At 39.9% G+C, this 15654-nt stretch overlaps 1 protein-coding gene across 3 annotated transcripts in view; it reads left to right on the top strand.

The window, feature by feature from the left end:
- Nucleotides 1-15654, top strand: part of LOC115122803 (integrin alpha-7) — a 146903-nt gene that overhangs the window by 65908 nt on the left and 65341 nt on the right. The gene's annotated exons all lie outside the window — the stretch shown is intronic.

Below are 15654 nucleotides of genomic sequence, written 5' to 3'. Positions count from 1 at the left end.
TGTGTCTTTAAATAGTCCTATAAGTCAATTATAGATGTGTCTTTAATAGTCCTATAAGTCAATTATAGATGTGTCTTTAATAGTCCTATCAGTCAATTATAGATGTGTCTTTAATAGTCCTATAAGTCAATTATAGATGTGTCTTCAAGTCCTATAGTCAATTATAGATGTGTCTTTAAATAGTCCTATCAGTCAATTATAGATGTGTCTTTAATAGTCCTATCAGTCAATTATAGATGTGTCTTTAATAGTCCTATCAGTCAATTATAGATGTGTCTTTAATAGTCCTATCAGTCAATTATAGATGTGTCTTTTAATAGTCCTATAGTCAATTATAGATGTGTCTTTAATAGTATATCAGTCAATTATAGATGTGTCTTTAATAGTCCTATAAGTCAATTATAGATGTGTCTTTAATAGTCCTATCAGTCAATTATAGATGTGTCTTTAAATAGTCCTATGTCAATTATAGATGTGTTTTTAATAGTCCTATCAGTCAATTATAGATGTGTCTTTAATAGTCCTATCAGTCAATTATAGATGTGTCTTTAATAGTCCTATCAGTCAATTATAGATGTCAAGTCCTATAGATGTGTCTTTAATAGTCCTATCAGTCAATTATAGATGTGTCTTTAATAGTCCTATCAGTCAATTATAGATGTGTCTTTAATAGTCCTATCAGTCAATTATAGATGTCTTTAATAGTCCTATCAGTCAATTATAGATGTCTTTAATAGTCCTATCAGTCAATTATTGTCTTTAATAGTCCTATCAGTCAATTATAGATGTGTCTTTAAATAGTCCTATAAGTCAATTATAGATGTGTCTTTAATAGTCCTATAAGTCAATTATAGATGACTTTAATAGTCCTATCAGTCAATTATAGATGTGTCTTTAATAGTCCTATCAGTCAATTATAGATGTGTCTTTAATAGTCCTATCAGTCAATTATAGATGTGTCTTTAATAGTCCTATCAGTCAATTATAGATGTGTCTTTAATAGTCCTATCAGTCAATTATAGATGACTTTAATAGTCCTATCAGTCAATTATAGATGTGTCTTTAAATAGTCCTATCAGTCAATTATAGATGTGTCTTTAATAGTCCTATCAGTCAATTATAGATGTGTCTTTAATAGTCCTCAATTATAGTCAATTATAGCCAATTATGTCTTTAATAGTCCTATCAGTCAATTATAGATGTGTTTTTAAATAGTCCTATCAGTCAATTATAGATGTGTCTTTAATAGTCCTATCAGTCAATTATAGATGTGTCTTTAATAGTCCTATCAGTCAATTATAGATGTGTCTTATCAGTCAATTATAGATGTGTCTTTAATAGTCCTATCAGCCAATGATAGATGTGTCTTTAATAGTCCTATCAGTCAATGATAGATGTGTCTTTAATAGTCCTATCAGTCAATTATAGATGACTTTAATAGTCCTATCAGTCAATTATAGATGTATCTTTAATAGTCATATCAGTCAATTATAGATGTGTCTTTAAATAGTCCTATCAGTCAATTATAGATGTGTTTTTAAATAGTCCTATCAGTCAATTATAGATGTGTCTTTAATAGTCCTATCAGTCAATTATAGATGTGTCTTTAATAGTCCTATCAGTCAATTATAGATGTGTCTTTAATAGTCCTATCAGCCAATGATAGATGTGTCTTTAATAGTCCTATCAGTCAATGATAGATGTGTCTTTAATAGTCCTATCAGTCAATTATAGATGACTTTAATAGTCCTATCAGTCAATTATAGATGACTTTAATAGTCCTATCAGTCAATTATAGATGACTTTAATAGTCTTATCAGTCAATTATAGATGTGTCTTTAATAGTCCTATCAGTCAATTATAGATGTGTTTTTAAATAGTCCTATCAGTCAATTATAGATGTGTCTTTAATAGTCCTATCAGTCAATTATAGATGTGTCTTTAATAGTCCTATCAGTCAATTATAGATGTGTCTTTAATAGTCCTATCAGTCAATTATAGATGTGTCTTTAATAGTCCTATCAGCCAATGATAGATGTGTCTTTAATAGTCCTATCAGTCAATGATAGATGTGTCTTTAATAGTCCTATCAGTCAATTATAGATGTGTCTTTAATAGTCCTATCAGTCAATTATAGATGACTTTAATAGTCCTATCAGTCAATTATAGATAACTTTAATAGTCCTATCAGTCAATTATAGATGTGTCTTTAAATAGTCCTATAAGTCAATTATAGATGTGTCTTTAATAGTCCTATCAGTCAATTATAGATGTGTTTTTAAATAGTCCTATCAGTCAATTATAGATGTGTCTTTAATAGTCCTATCAGTCAATTATAGATGTGTCTTTAATAGTCCTATCAGTCAATTATAGATGTGTCTTTAATAGATGTGTCTTTAATAGTCCTATCAGTCAATTATAGATGTGTCTTTAATAGTCCTATCAGTCAATTATAGATGTGTCTTTAATAGTCCTATCAGTCAATTATAGATGTGTCTTTAATAGTCCTATCAGTCAATTATAGATGTGTCTTTAATAGTCCTATCAGTCAATTATAGATGTGTCTTTAATAGTCCTATCAGTCAATTATAGATGTGTTTTTAAATAGTCCTATCAGTCAATTATAGATGTGTCTTTAATAGTCCTATCAGTCAATTATAGATGTCTTTAATAGTCCTATCAGTCAATTATAGATGACTTTAATAGTCCTATCAGTCAATTATAGATGTGTCTTTAATAGTCCTATCAGTCAATTATAGATGTGTCTTTAATAGTCCTATCAGTCAATTATAGATGTGTCTTTAATAGTCCTATCAGTCAATTATAGATGTGTCTTTAATAGTCCTATCAGTCAATTATAGATGTGTCTTTAATAGTCCTATCAGTCAATTATAGATGTCTTTAATAGTCTATCAGTCAATTATAGATGTGTCTTTAATAGTCCTATCAGTCAATTATAGATGTGTCTTTAATAGTCCTATCAGTCAATTATAGATGTGTCTTTAATAGTCCTATCAGTCAATTATAGATGTGTCTTTAATAGTCCTATCAGTCAATTATAGATGTGTCTTTAATAGTCCTATCAGTCAATTATAGATGTGTCTTTAATAGTCCTATCAGTCAATATAGATGTGTCAATAGTCCTATAGATGACTTTAATAGTCCTATCAGTCAATTATAGATGTCTTTAATAGTCCTATCAGTCAATTATAGATGTGTCTTTAATAGTCCTATCAGTCAATTATAGATGTGTCTTTAATAGTCCTATCAGTCAATTATAGATGTGTCTTTAATAGTCATATCAGTCAATTATAGATGTGTCTTTAAATAGTCATATCAGTCAATTATAGATGTGTCTTTAATAGTCCTATCAGTCAATTATAGATGAATTTAATAGTCATATCAGTCAATTATAGATGACTTTAATAGTCCTATCAGTCAATTATAGATGACTTTAATAGTCCTATCAGTCAATTATAGATGTGTCTTTAATAGTCCTATCAGTCAATAATAGATGTGTCTTTAATAGTTATATCAGTCAATTATAGATGTGTCTTTAATAGTTATATCAGTCAATTATAGATGTGTCTTTAATAGTCATATCAGTCAATTATAGATGTGTCTTTAATAGTCCTATCAGTCAATTATAGATGTGTATTTAATAGTCCTATCAGTCAATAATAGATGTGTCTTTAATAGTCCTATCAGTCAATAATAGATGTGTCTTTAATAGTCCTATCAGTCAATAATAGATGTGTCTTTAATAGTTATATCAGTCAATAATAGGAGATGTGTATTTGGTATTTTATGATGACCCCCGTTAGCTGTTGCAAAAGCAGCAGCTACTCTTCCTAGGGTCCACACTAAACATGAAACATAATACAGAACATCAATAGACGAGAACAGCTCAAGGACAGAACTACCTCAATTTAAAAATGGCACTCAGCCTACATATCAACACACACACAAACTATCTAGGTCAAACAGGGGAAAGGAGCTTTATCTGTTTTTTGAAACCAGGTTTGCTGTTCATTTGAGCAGTATGAGATGGAAGAGAGGTCCATACAATAATGGCTCTGTATATTGCTGTATGTTTCTTTCAATTTGTTCTGGGGCTGGGAACTGTGAAAAGACCCCTGGTGGCATGTCTGGTGGGGTAAGTATGTGTGTCAGAGCTGTGTTTAAGTTGACTATACAAACAATTTTGAATTTTGAACACATAAATGTTTCTTTTACAAAGAAGAACTGATGCAATTAGTTTCTCCTCAACTCTTAGCCAAGAGAGACTGCCATGCATAGTATTAATATTAGCTCTCTGATTGCAATGAAAGAGCAAGACATGCAGCTCTGTTCTGGACCAGCTGCAGCTTAACGAGGTCCTTCTTTGCAGCACTTGACCACATGACTGGACTATAATCAAGTTTAGACAAAACTGCAGCCTGCAGGACTTACTTTTTGGGGTGTGCTGTCATAAAAACAGAGCATCTGTTAATCATGGACAGACCTTTCCCCATCTTTATAGCCAAGGAATCTTAACTGAACTAAATATAAATGCAACATGTAAAGTGTTGGTCCCATGTTTCATGATCTGAAATAAAAGATCCCAGAAATATTCCATACAAAAAAATATGTATTTCTCTCAAATTCTGTGCACAAATTTGTTTACATCCCTGTTAGTGAGCATTTCTCCTTTGCCAAGATAATCCATCCACCTGACAGGTGTGGCATATCAAGAAGCTGATTAACAGCATGATCATTACACAGGTGCACCTTGTGCTGGGGCTGTTCGAATACGGGCCTTTGTTGGTTGTCTGTCTCTCTGTAGACAATAGGCTATCTTTCTTTTATCTTCAGGAAGAATCTCAGAATCATTACACATTTTCAATTAGTTTACATCTATCCCTTTTTTGATGAGTATTGTCTGTGTGACTGAAGACCATGTTAGCCTACTGAGCTAAGCCTAGGCAATATCTCAGGGAGGGAGCTAACACGAGTCTTCAGGAGGACATTGACATCGTGGGAAATTGTGCAGCTTTCTGAATGGAACTGTGAATGGATCACGAGAGAAGTCCTTTCTGTCACGTAGTGGTGTTTCATACAGGTGCACGCTGTGGCTCGTGTTGGCAGGCCAGGAATTATGTGTGTGTGTGTGTGTGTAGGATTCTGTGGTACTGGTGGCTACATGAGGGCATTCCAACAGACTCTGTCACCTTCACACTCAACACCCAGATACCCCATCAAGCCAGGGGGAGAGGGAAGTGGGGTGTGTGGACAGCATTAGGAATTAGAATACTAGAATGGACATGTGATGGGATAAAGGTCAGCCATGTTGGTCAGGGAGTTGGTCAACCATGGTTTGCCAGTGCTGTGATAAGACTTTGTGTAAAATACTGAATTTGAAGAATTTATCTGCATTGTATGTTTTTAGCTAGCTAGCCAGACAGTGACAGAAGAATGATTGCACACATTTTTCAAATTTACTGTCAATACTCCCAGTTGATTTTAGATTGAAAGTCGCGGCTCCGTCCACCTTATGGGAAAACAACACGAGGTCACCCAATTGGTTCACAGCAAAAACTTTACCTTTTGCAAACATTTTCTTGTTGTCTGCTTGTTTTAGTAAATTACAAAACTACATTTAAGAAAAGTACAATATGTCTAAAGATGACTTTTCAACATTGCCTTCTCCCTAGCATTTTCACTACTTAGAAAAACCTAATATTGTAGGACTTCCCTGATGCCGCTAGCAGCCACGTGAGTCAGTGCTAGCTAGCTCCTGACCGGAACATTAAGCTAGCCACGACCAACAAAACAAACAAACGGACTAGACTGAGTGAACTAAATATTAGGAACCCCTGCTCTTTCCAGGACAAACTGACCAGGTGAATCCAGGTGAAAGCTATGATCCCTTATTGATGTCACTTGTTAAATCCACTTGAATCATTGTAGATGAAGGGGAGGAAACAGGTTAAAGAAGGATTTTTAAGCCTCGAGACAGTTGAGACATGGATTGGTATGTTTGCCATTGAGAGGGTGTATGGGCAAGACAAAAGATTTAAGTGCCTTTGAACGGGGTACGGTAGTAGGTTCCAGGCACACCAGTTTGATTGTGTCAAGAACTGCAACGCTGATGGGTTTTTTATGCTCAGCAGTTTCCCGTGTGGATCAAGACACCTTGTGTTCTGAGAGGAAAAGGAGGGGGGTGCAGCTCAATTTTAGTAAGGTGTTCCAAATGTTTTGTACACTCAGTGTATACAGCTACAAGTAGTGATTTGAGATACAAACGTACTATACTAAACAAGTTAAATGTCTTGCCTGTGATGAAATGTTTTCCACAACATAGCTATGTATAGCCTACTTGGACACCGGGTCCCCACATTTCCCACTCTCCCCCGCTGAATGGCCTGAAGCCACAGGGCTCTTCTCGCAGGCTCTATTTCCCTAAGTGGGAACACTGTGGGTTGGGATGTTTGACCTGGTTACATATACATTGAACAACACAGAAGCTCTTCAGCATGTTTTGTTATTTCTGTATAACAAACAATCGATGACGAAGTTGGCTCTTCACAATGGGGGTCAATGGAAAGAATGTTTGTTTTTCCAAATTTGTGGTCGAGGGGAATTCCTTATGACTTAAATATCGACTCTGAGTATATGCCAACATTCCATTCAAACAATGCAGTCAATCGACAGCCATACACTGGCTCTAATCAGTTGATGATAGGACTTAGACAAGTTGTGAATGCAAAAAGTACTGACATTGGATCATATAACAGCACTTAAAGCTTTCCAAGAAAACAAAATGTTACATATAGTTTAGAGCTCAGGAGGTTGGTGACACCTGAATTGGGGAGGACAGGCTCATGGTAATAACTGGAGCGGAGTCAGTGGAATGGTATCATGTACATTAAACACATGGTCTCCAGGTCTTTGATGCCATTCCATTAGCTCCATTCCAGACATTATTATGAGCCGTTCTCCCCTCAGCATTCTTCTGTGGTTTAGAGGCTATTTATACAGAAAATGTGTATACAACCCATATAATTAATTATATATCAATATTTTAGGTTGACAATAATTCTATTACACAATTTCGGATATATCACATGCCTTACTTTTAGTTTCCTCCTTCGGTAAAATCAGGATTATGCTTCTACTTCTATTCATTCTAATTAGACTGTTATTTTTATTTCTCCCTGACCAATATGGCTGCCGTTTTTGTTTTACCCATTCTGGAACACTTAATAGGATCTCTATGGGTGTGGATATCTTCCCTCCGTGGATTATGGGAAGATGAGTTAACTGAGAGAGGAGATGTTGTATTTAGCTGGCATAATGGTATATTGTGGACTGCAATACAAAAACAATGACCAACCTTGATTGATCGAATATTGTCTGATACAATTTTCATTGATTGAATTTTGATCTGTACTTTTTTTATTGATTGCATTTCATTACAAATGGAACGAACAATGCATTTTGCAGTCGGCTTCATCAAGTCAATTTACCTTGAATGAGATGCACTGCTGTTTTCAGGGCTTCCTCTGTTAAATGCAGATTAACATACAATCTGCATATAACAGAAGAAGCCTTGCAAACAGCAGTACATCTCCTTCAAGGTAAATAATATTGGCAGTGAACATTGTATAGCCAGAACCTATATATCTATAGTAACTGCGTGTTGAAAGTGCTATGAATCCCTCTGTGAATTTCAGAATTGATGTGTGTCTTTGTGAGTAAAGCCTTATGTGTATCAGGTGTTTAACTTCATATGTACTGGATCTTTAGATGAGTATAAGCTTCTATTGCTGCAAATACAGGTTGGAAGCCAACGTACCAGTATATTCCTCTCAGCATAGACCTAGCTCCACTTTCCTGCATGGAATATGTTATATTGCCCCAGTGGACCCAAACACCTGCCTGTGTAATGTGTGTCTACAGTACATGCAATAACGTGGGAGAGTTTAGGTATTACCTTAAAAACCAGAGGACTAGATGAATGCTGCTGTTTACAGGGTTCAACTTTTTATCATGCTTTTAGTGATAACTTGTTTCCCTTACCCAGGTCCCCTTTATTTAGCTTAGCTTAGCACAGATTCACTAGGTTATGGGCGGTGGCTGCTCATACACCAGACAAGGGTTCAAATAGTATTCAAAATCTTTCCTTTAGCCTTCCTGGTGTGCCTGATGCGTAGGGTTTGGAACTGTTGTGACCTTTCTATTGATTCCATTGTGCCAGGCAAGTTCAATCAAGCTCAGATAAAGTATTTAACATGTTTTTGATAGTATTTGAACCCAGGTCTAATAATAATATCAGATGCGGTTTCTCATGAACTGTTTCCCAAATAGCAACCTATTCCCTACATAGTGCACTATATAGGTAATTGGGTGTCATTTGGGACACAGTCATGTAGGTTTTGACTCATTAAGTGAGAATATCACTTCTGTGGCATGCATGACTGCACTTCCATGGAAGTGTGTTGTGCTATTAGGGAAACAGTAAGCCAATGTTGTAGGGAGCTGTTAAGGTGCACTATGTGGGAATAGGGTGCTATTTGGAACACATGAGTAAGACTGGTGAAGGAGATGTTGAAAAGGAATATTTACTGTCAGACTAGGGGGCTGGCTAGGTGGATGGGTGGCTGGCTGCTCCACTAGAGGTGGCGGTGCTGGGTAAATGGCTGTCAGACTAGAGAGCTGGCTGGGTGGCTGGCTGGCTGTCAGACTAGAGGGCTGGCTAGGTGGCTGGCTGGGTGGCTGGCTGTCAGACTAGAGGGCTGGCTGGCTGGCTGACTGTCAGACTAGAGGGCTGGCCGGATGGCTGACTGGGTGGCTGGCTGTCAGTCAAGAGGGCTGGCTGGTTGGCTGGCTGTCAGACAAGAGGGCTGGCTGGATGGCTTGCTGTGTGGCTGGCTGTGAGACAAGAGGGCTGGCTGGTTGGCTGGCTGTCAGACAAGAGGGCTGGCTGGATGGCTTTCTGTGTGGCTGGCTGTCAGACAAGAGGGCTGGCTGGTTGGCTGGCTGTCAGACTAGAGGGCTGTCTAGGTGGCTGGCTGTCAGACTAGAGGGCTGGCTAGGTGGCTGGCTGGGTGGCTGGCTGTCAGACTAGAGGGCTGGCTGGGTGGGTGGCTGTCAGACTAGAGGGCTGGCTGGGTGGCTGGCTGTCAGACTAGGGGGCTGTCTGGGTGGCAGGCTGTCAGACTAGAGGGCTGGCTAGGTGGCTGGCTGTCAGACTAGAGGACTGGCTGGCTGGCTGACTGGGTGGCTGGCTGTGAGACAAGAGGGCTGGCTGGTTGGCTGGCTGTCAGACAAGAGGGCTGGCTGGATGGCTTTCTGTGTGGCTTGCTGTCAGACAAGAGGGCTGGCCTGGTGGCTGGCTGTCAGACTAGAGGGCTGGCTGGCTGGCTGTCAGACTAGAGGGCTGGCTAGGTGACTGGTTGGGTGGCTGGTTGTCAGACTAGAGGGCTGGCTGGATGGCTGGCTGTCAGACTAGAGGGCTGGCTAGGTGGCTGGCTGGGATGCTGGCTGTCAGACAAGTAATGTTACAAAGATGGAAAAAAGATGTCCTTGAAACGGTCTTGATATGTTTGTCAAAAGAGAGATCAGGGTCCAGTGTGACGCCAGATTAGATTCACCAGCTGTTACACTGTAGTCAGGTTAGATACACCAACTGGTACCCTGTAGTCAGGTTAGATACACCAACTGTTATCCTGTAGTCAGGTTAGATTCACCAGCTGTTACCCTGTAGTCAGGTTAGATACACCAACTGTTACCCTGTAGTCAGGTTAGATACACCAACTGTCATCCTGTAGTCAGGTTAGATACGCCAACTGTTACCCTGTAGTCAGGTTAGATTCACCAACTGTTATCCTGTAGTCAGGTTAGATACACCAACTGTTACCCTGTAGTCAGGTTAGATACACCAACTGTTACCCTGTAGTCAGGTTAGATACACCAACTGTTACCCTGTAGTCAAATAAAATAAAACCAAATCAAATGTATTTATATAGCCCTTCGTACATCAGCTGACATCTCAAAGTGCTGTACAGAAACCCAGCCTAAAACCCCAAACAGCAAGCAATGCAGGTGTAGAAGCACGGTGGCTAGGAAAAACTCCCTAGAAAGGCCAAAACCTAGGAAGAAACCTAGAGAGGAACCAGGCTATGTGGGGTGGCCAGTCCTCTTCTGGCTGTGCCGGGTGGAGATTATAACAGAACATGGCCAAGATGTTCAAATGTTCATAAATGACCAGCATGGTCGAAATAGTCAGGTTAGATACACCAACTGTCATCCTGTAGTCAGGTTAGATACACCAACTGTTATCCTGTAGTCAGGTTAGATACACCAACTGTTACCCTGTAGTAAGGTTAGATACACCAACTGTTATCCTGTAGCTGTAGTCAGGTTAGATACACCAACTGTTATCCTGTAGTCAGGTTAGATACACCAACTGTTATCCTGTAGTCAGGTTAGATACACCAACTGTTATCCTGTAGCTGTAGTCAGGTTAGATACACCAACTGTTATCCTGTAGCTGTAGTCAGGTTAGATACACCAACTGTTACCCTGTAGTCAAATAAAATAAAACCAAATCAAATGTATTTATATAGCCCTTCGTACATCAGCTGACATCTCAAAGTGCTGTACAGAAACCCAGCCTAAAACCCCAAACAGCAAGCAATGCAGGTGTAGAAGCACGGTGGCTAGGAAAAACTCCCTAGAAAGGCCAAAACCTAGGAAGAAACCTAGAGAGGAACCAGGCTATGTGGGGTGGCCAGTCCTCTTCTGGCTGTGACGGGTGGAGATTATAACAGAACATGGCCAAGATGTTCAAATGTTCATAAATGACCAGCATGGTCGAAATAGTCAGGTTAGATACACCAACTGTCATCCTGTAGTCAGGTTAGATACACCAACTGTTACCCTGTAGTCAGGTTAGATACACCAACTGTTACCCTGTAGTCAGGTTAGATACACCAACTGTCATCCTGTAGTCAGGTTAGATACGCCAACTGTTACCCTGTAGTCAGGTTAGATTCACCAACTGTTATCCTGTAGTCAGGTTAGATACACCAACTGTTACCCTGTAGTCAGGTTAGATACACCAACTGTTACCCTGTAGTCAGGTTAGATACACCAACTGTCATCCTGTAGTCAGGTTAGATATACCAACTGTTACCCTGTAGTAAGGTTAGATACACCAACTGTTATCCTGTAGCTGTAGTCAGGTTAGATACACCAACTGTTATCCTGTAGTCAGGTTAGATACACCAACTGTTATCCTGTAGTCAGGTTAGATACACCAACTGTTATCCTGTAGCTGTAGTCAGGTTAGATACACCAACTGTTATCCTGTAGCTGTAGTCAGGTTAGATACACCAACTGTTACCCTGTAGTCAAATAAAATAAAACCAAATCAAATGTATTTATATAGCCCTTCGTACATCAGCTGACATCTCAAAGTGCTGTACAGAAACCCAGCCTAAAACCCCAAACAGCAAGCAATGCAGGTGTAGAAGCACGGTGGCTAGGAAAAACTCCCTAGAAAGGCCAAAACCTAGGAAGAAACCTAGAGAGGAACCAGGCTATGTGGGGTGGCCAGTCCTCTTCTGGCTGTGCTGGGTGGAGATTATAACAGAACATGGCCAAGATGTTCAAATGTTCATAAATGACCAGCATGGTCGAAATAGTCAGGTTAGATACACCAACTGTCATCCTGTAGTCAGGTTAGATACACCAACTGTTATCCTGTAGTCAGGTTAGATACACCAACTGTTACCCTGTAGTCAGGTTAGATACACCAACTGTTATCCTGTCGTCAGGTTAGATACACCAACTGTTATCCTGTAGTCAGGTTAGATACACCAACTGTTATCCTGTAGTCAGGTTAGATACACCAACTGTTATCCTGTAGCTGTAGTCAGGTTAGATACACCAACTGTTATCCTGTCGTCAGGTTAGATACACCAACTGTTATCCTGTAGTCAGGTTAGATACACCAACTGTTATCCTGTAGCTGTAGTCAGGTTAGATACACCAGCTGTTATCCTGTAGCTGTAGTCAGGTTAGATACACCAACTGTTATCCTGTAGCTGTAGTCAGGTTAGATACACCAGCTGTTACCCTGTAGTCAGGTTAGATACACCAACTGTTATCCTGTAGCTGTAGTCAGGTTAGATACACCAACTGTTATCCTGTAGTAAGGTTAGATACACCAACTGTTACCCTGTAGTCAGGTTAGATACACCAACTGTTATCCTGTAGCTGTAGTCAGGTTAGATACACCAACTGTCATCCTGTAGTCAGGTTAGATACACCAACTGTTATCCTGTAGTCAGGTTAGATACACCAACTGTTACCCTGTAGTCAGGTTAGATACACCAACTGTTATCCTGTAGCTGTAGTCAGGTTAGATACACCAACTGTCATCCTGTAGTCAGGTTAGATACACCAACTGTTACCCTGTAGTCAGGGTAGATACACCAACTGTTACCCTGTAGTCAGGGTAGATACACCAACTGTTATCCTGTAGTAAGGTTAGATACACCAACTGTTATCCTGTAGTCAGGTTAGATACACCAACTGTTATCCTGTAGCTGTAGTCAGGTTAGATACACCAACTGTTATCCTGTAGTCAGGTTAGATACACCAACTGTTATCCTGTAGTCAGGTTAGATACACCAACTGTTACCCTGTAGCTGTAGTCAGGTTAGATACACCAACTGTTACCCTGTAGTCAGGTTAGATACACCAACTGTTATCCTGTAGTCAGGTTAGATACACCAACTGTCATCCTGTAGTCAGGTTAGATACACCAACTGTCATCCTGTAGTCAGGTTAGATACACCAACTGTCATCCTGTAGTCAGGTTAGATACACCAACTGTTACCCTGTAGTCAGGTTAGATACACCAACTGTCATCCTGTAGTCAGGTTAGATACACCAACTGTTACCCTGTAGTCAGGTTAGATACACCAACTGTCATCCTGTAGTCAGGTTAGATACACCAACTGTTATCCTGTAGTCAGGTTAGATACACCAACTGTCATCCTGTAGTCAGGTTAGATACACCAACTGTTATCCTGTAGCTGTAGTCAGGTTAGATACACCAACTGTCATCCTGTAGTCAGGTTAGATACACCAACTGTTATCCTGTAGTCAGGTTAGATACACCAACTGTCATCCTGTAGTCAGGTTAGATACGCCAACTGTTACCCTGTAGTCAGGTTAGATACACCAACTGTTACCCTGTAGTCAGGTTAGATACACCAACTGTTACCCTGTAGTCAGGTTAGATACACCAACTGTTACCCTGTAGTAAGGTTAGATACACCAACTGTTATCCTGTAGCTGTAGTCAGGTTAGATACACCAACTGTTATCCTGTAGTAAGGTTAGATACACCAACTGTTATCCTGTAGTCAGGTTAGATACACCAACTGTTATCCTGTAGTCAGGTTAGATACACCAACTGTTACCCTGTAGTCAGGTTAGATACACCAACTGTCATCCTGTAGTCAGGTTAGATACACCAACTGTTACCCTGTAGTCAGGTTAGATACACCAACTGTTACCCTGTAGTAAGGTTAGATACACCAACTGTTATCCTGTAGCTGTAGTCAGGTTAGATACACCAACTGTTACCCTGTAGTCAGGTTAGATACACCAACTGTTACCCTGTAGTAAGGTTAGATACACCAACTGTTATCCTGTAGCTGTAGTCAGGTTAGATACACCAACTGTTACCCTGTAGTCAGGTTAGATACAGCAACTAATACCCTGTAGTCAGGTTAGATACACCAACTGTTACCCTGTAGCTGTAGTCAGGTTAGATACACCATCTGTTACCCTGTAGTCAGGTTAGATACACCAACTAATACCCTGTAGTCAGGTTAGATACACCAACTGTTACCCTGTAGCTGTAGTCAGGTTAGATACACCATCTGTTACCCTGTAGTCAGGTTAGATACACCAACTGTTATCCTGTAGTCAGGTTAGATACACCAACTGTTACCCTGTAGTCAGGTTAGATACACCAACTGTTACCCAGTAGTCAGGTTAGATACACCAACTGTTACCCTGTAGCTGTAGTCAGGTTAGATACACCAACTGTTACCCTGTAGCTGTAGTCAGGTTAGATACACCAACTGTTACCCTGTAGCTGTAGTCAGGTTAGATGCACCAACTCTTATCCTGCCTGGAGCCCTCCAGCCTGTTCCCTCTTTACACATAGCTTTAACAAAGTAATTTTGCTCTGAGAGTTCAACTTGGGATAACCGTTACCCCGAAAGTGGCTCACCTTTTAGCCAAGCAAATTTCTACGGCGACGTATCCTTAACTTGCTCTGGGGCAGGCTAACTGCATTTATCCTGAATGAAAATGTCTGAGCCACGAGTTGAGGACCAATCAAATCAGATTCCCTGCCTATCGCAAAGATTGCGTCATCATCCCCTTTATTTGAGGAAGATGACCAATTCAATATTTACCAAAAATAGTTTGCTAATAAAATATTTTTTGTTGTTGTTGTGTGTTTAAAATATAGTAATATTAAAATATCTATGACACATTTAGTAATGACAGGATGCATTTGAAAGTTCACGCACAGTGAAACTTTTGTATGACTTTTTACAATTATTTGATCATAGGAGTAAAGGTACTGTGTGCATTGATAATCACATCAAAGACGCCATTAACAATAGGTAATACAAGAAAGACGACTTCTAAAAGCCTCTTTCACACCATAGCCTGCTAAATGTGCAAGAAAGCTTTTAATTCATGTTGCTTTCGGTACAAATGTAAATGTTTCTCTGCCTCTCCCATGGGTTAATGGTTCTGCATTGTCTGAATGAAGAGTTCGGCGTTCGACTAGCCACGTGTGACATACACGCTCAGTTACAAGCCTGCTAGAGTTAACGGCAGGCGGAAGAGCAGTATCCACCTCCGTAGTCCGGATGAATCCTTGGCTGGAATGTGAAGTTAAGTGAAGCTACCCAACGTTGGAAAGCCTGGGTACATCTAGCTACTTACGTAGCATTCCCCTCAACTAGACCATATTTATAGCCATTTCAAAGAATTGTCTCATTCTGAACATGACCCTTCTTTCTCTCTCTCTCTCTCTCTCTCTCTCTCTCTCTCTCTCTCTCTCATTCACTCTTTCTCTCTCTCTCTTTTTTCCCTCTTTCTCCCTCTGTCCCCCTTTTGCTCTACCTCTTTCTAATTCCCTCTCTTGACTCATTCTTCCTCTCTTTCTCTCTTTCTCTCTTTCTCTCTCTCCCACTCCCCCCACTCTCCCCCTCTTTCTCTGTGTCTAGCTTCTGGGCCTGTGCCATGCGATGGCTGATAGGAGAGAGAGAGAGAGAGGAGAGAGAGAGAGAGGAGAGAGGAGAGAGAGAGAGAATTGGTTGGTTGGAATGTTGTTCAATGGTGCGTTTTTAAATAGCCCCCTGGACCAGCCAGCCCCCTGGACCAGCCAGCCCGTATAAGGCAGAAGCCAGAGCCACTGAAAATGCAACCATTACAAAAGATAGGAGGGGGAGGGAATCATGATAACACATAGTAGTATCAGAGATAGATACCAACCTCCCAGTAATACGTTGATGCTTTGTGTGTCAAAGAATAGAGACCTCACTGAAAGTCACTGAGGTTGCTGTTAACA

The sequence above is a fragment of the Oncorhynchus nerka genome, linkage group LG2 (assembly GCF_034236695.1).
Source record: "Oncorhynchus nerka isolate Pitt River linkage group LG2, Oner_Uvic_2.0, whole genome shotgun sequence".
Classification (NCBI taxonomy): Eukaryota; Metazoa; Chordata; class Actinopteri; order Salmoniformes; family Salmonidae; genus Oncorhynchus; species Oncorhynchus nerka.
Note: the sequence above shows the minus strand (reverse complement) of the source record. Positions and strands in the feature narration are given on the sequence as shown.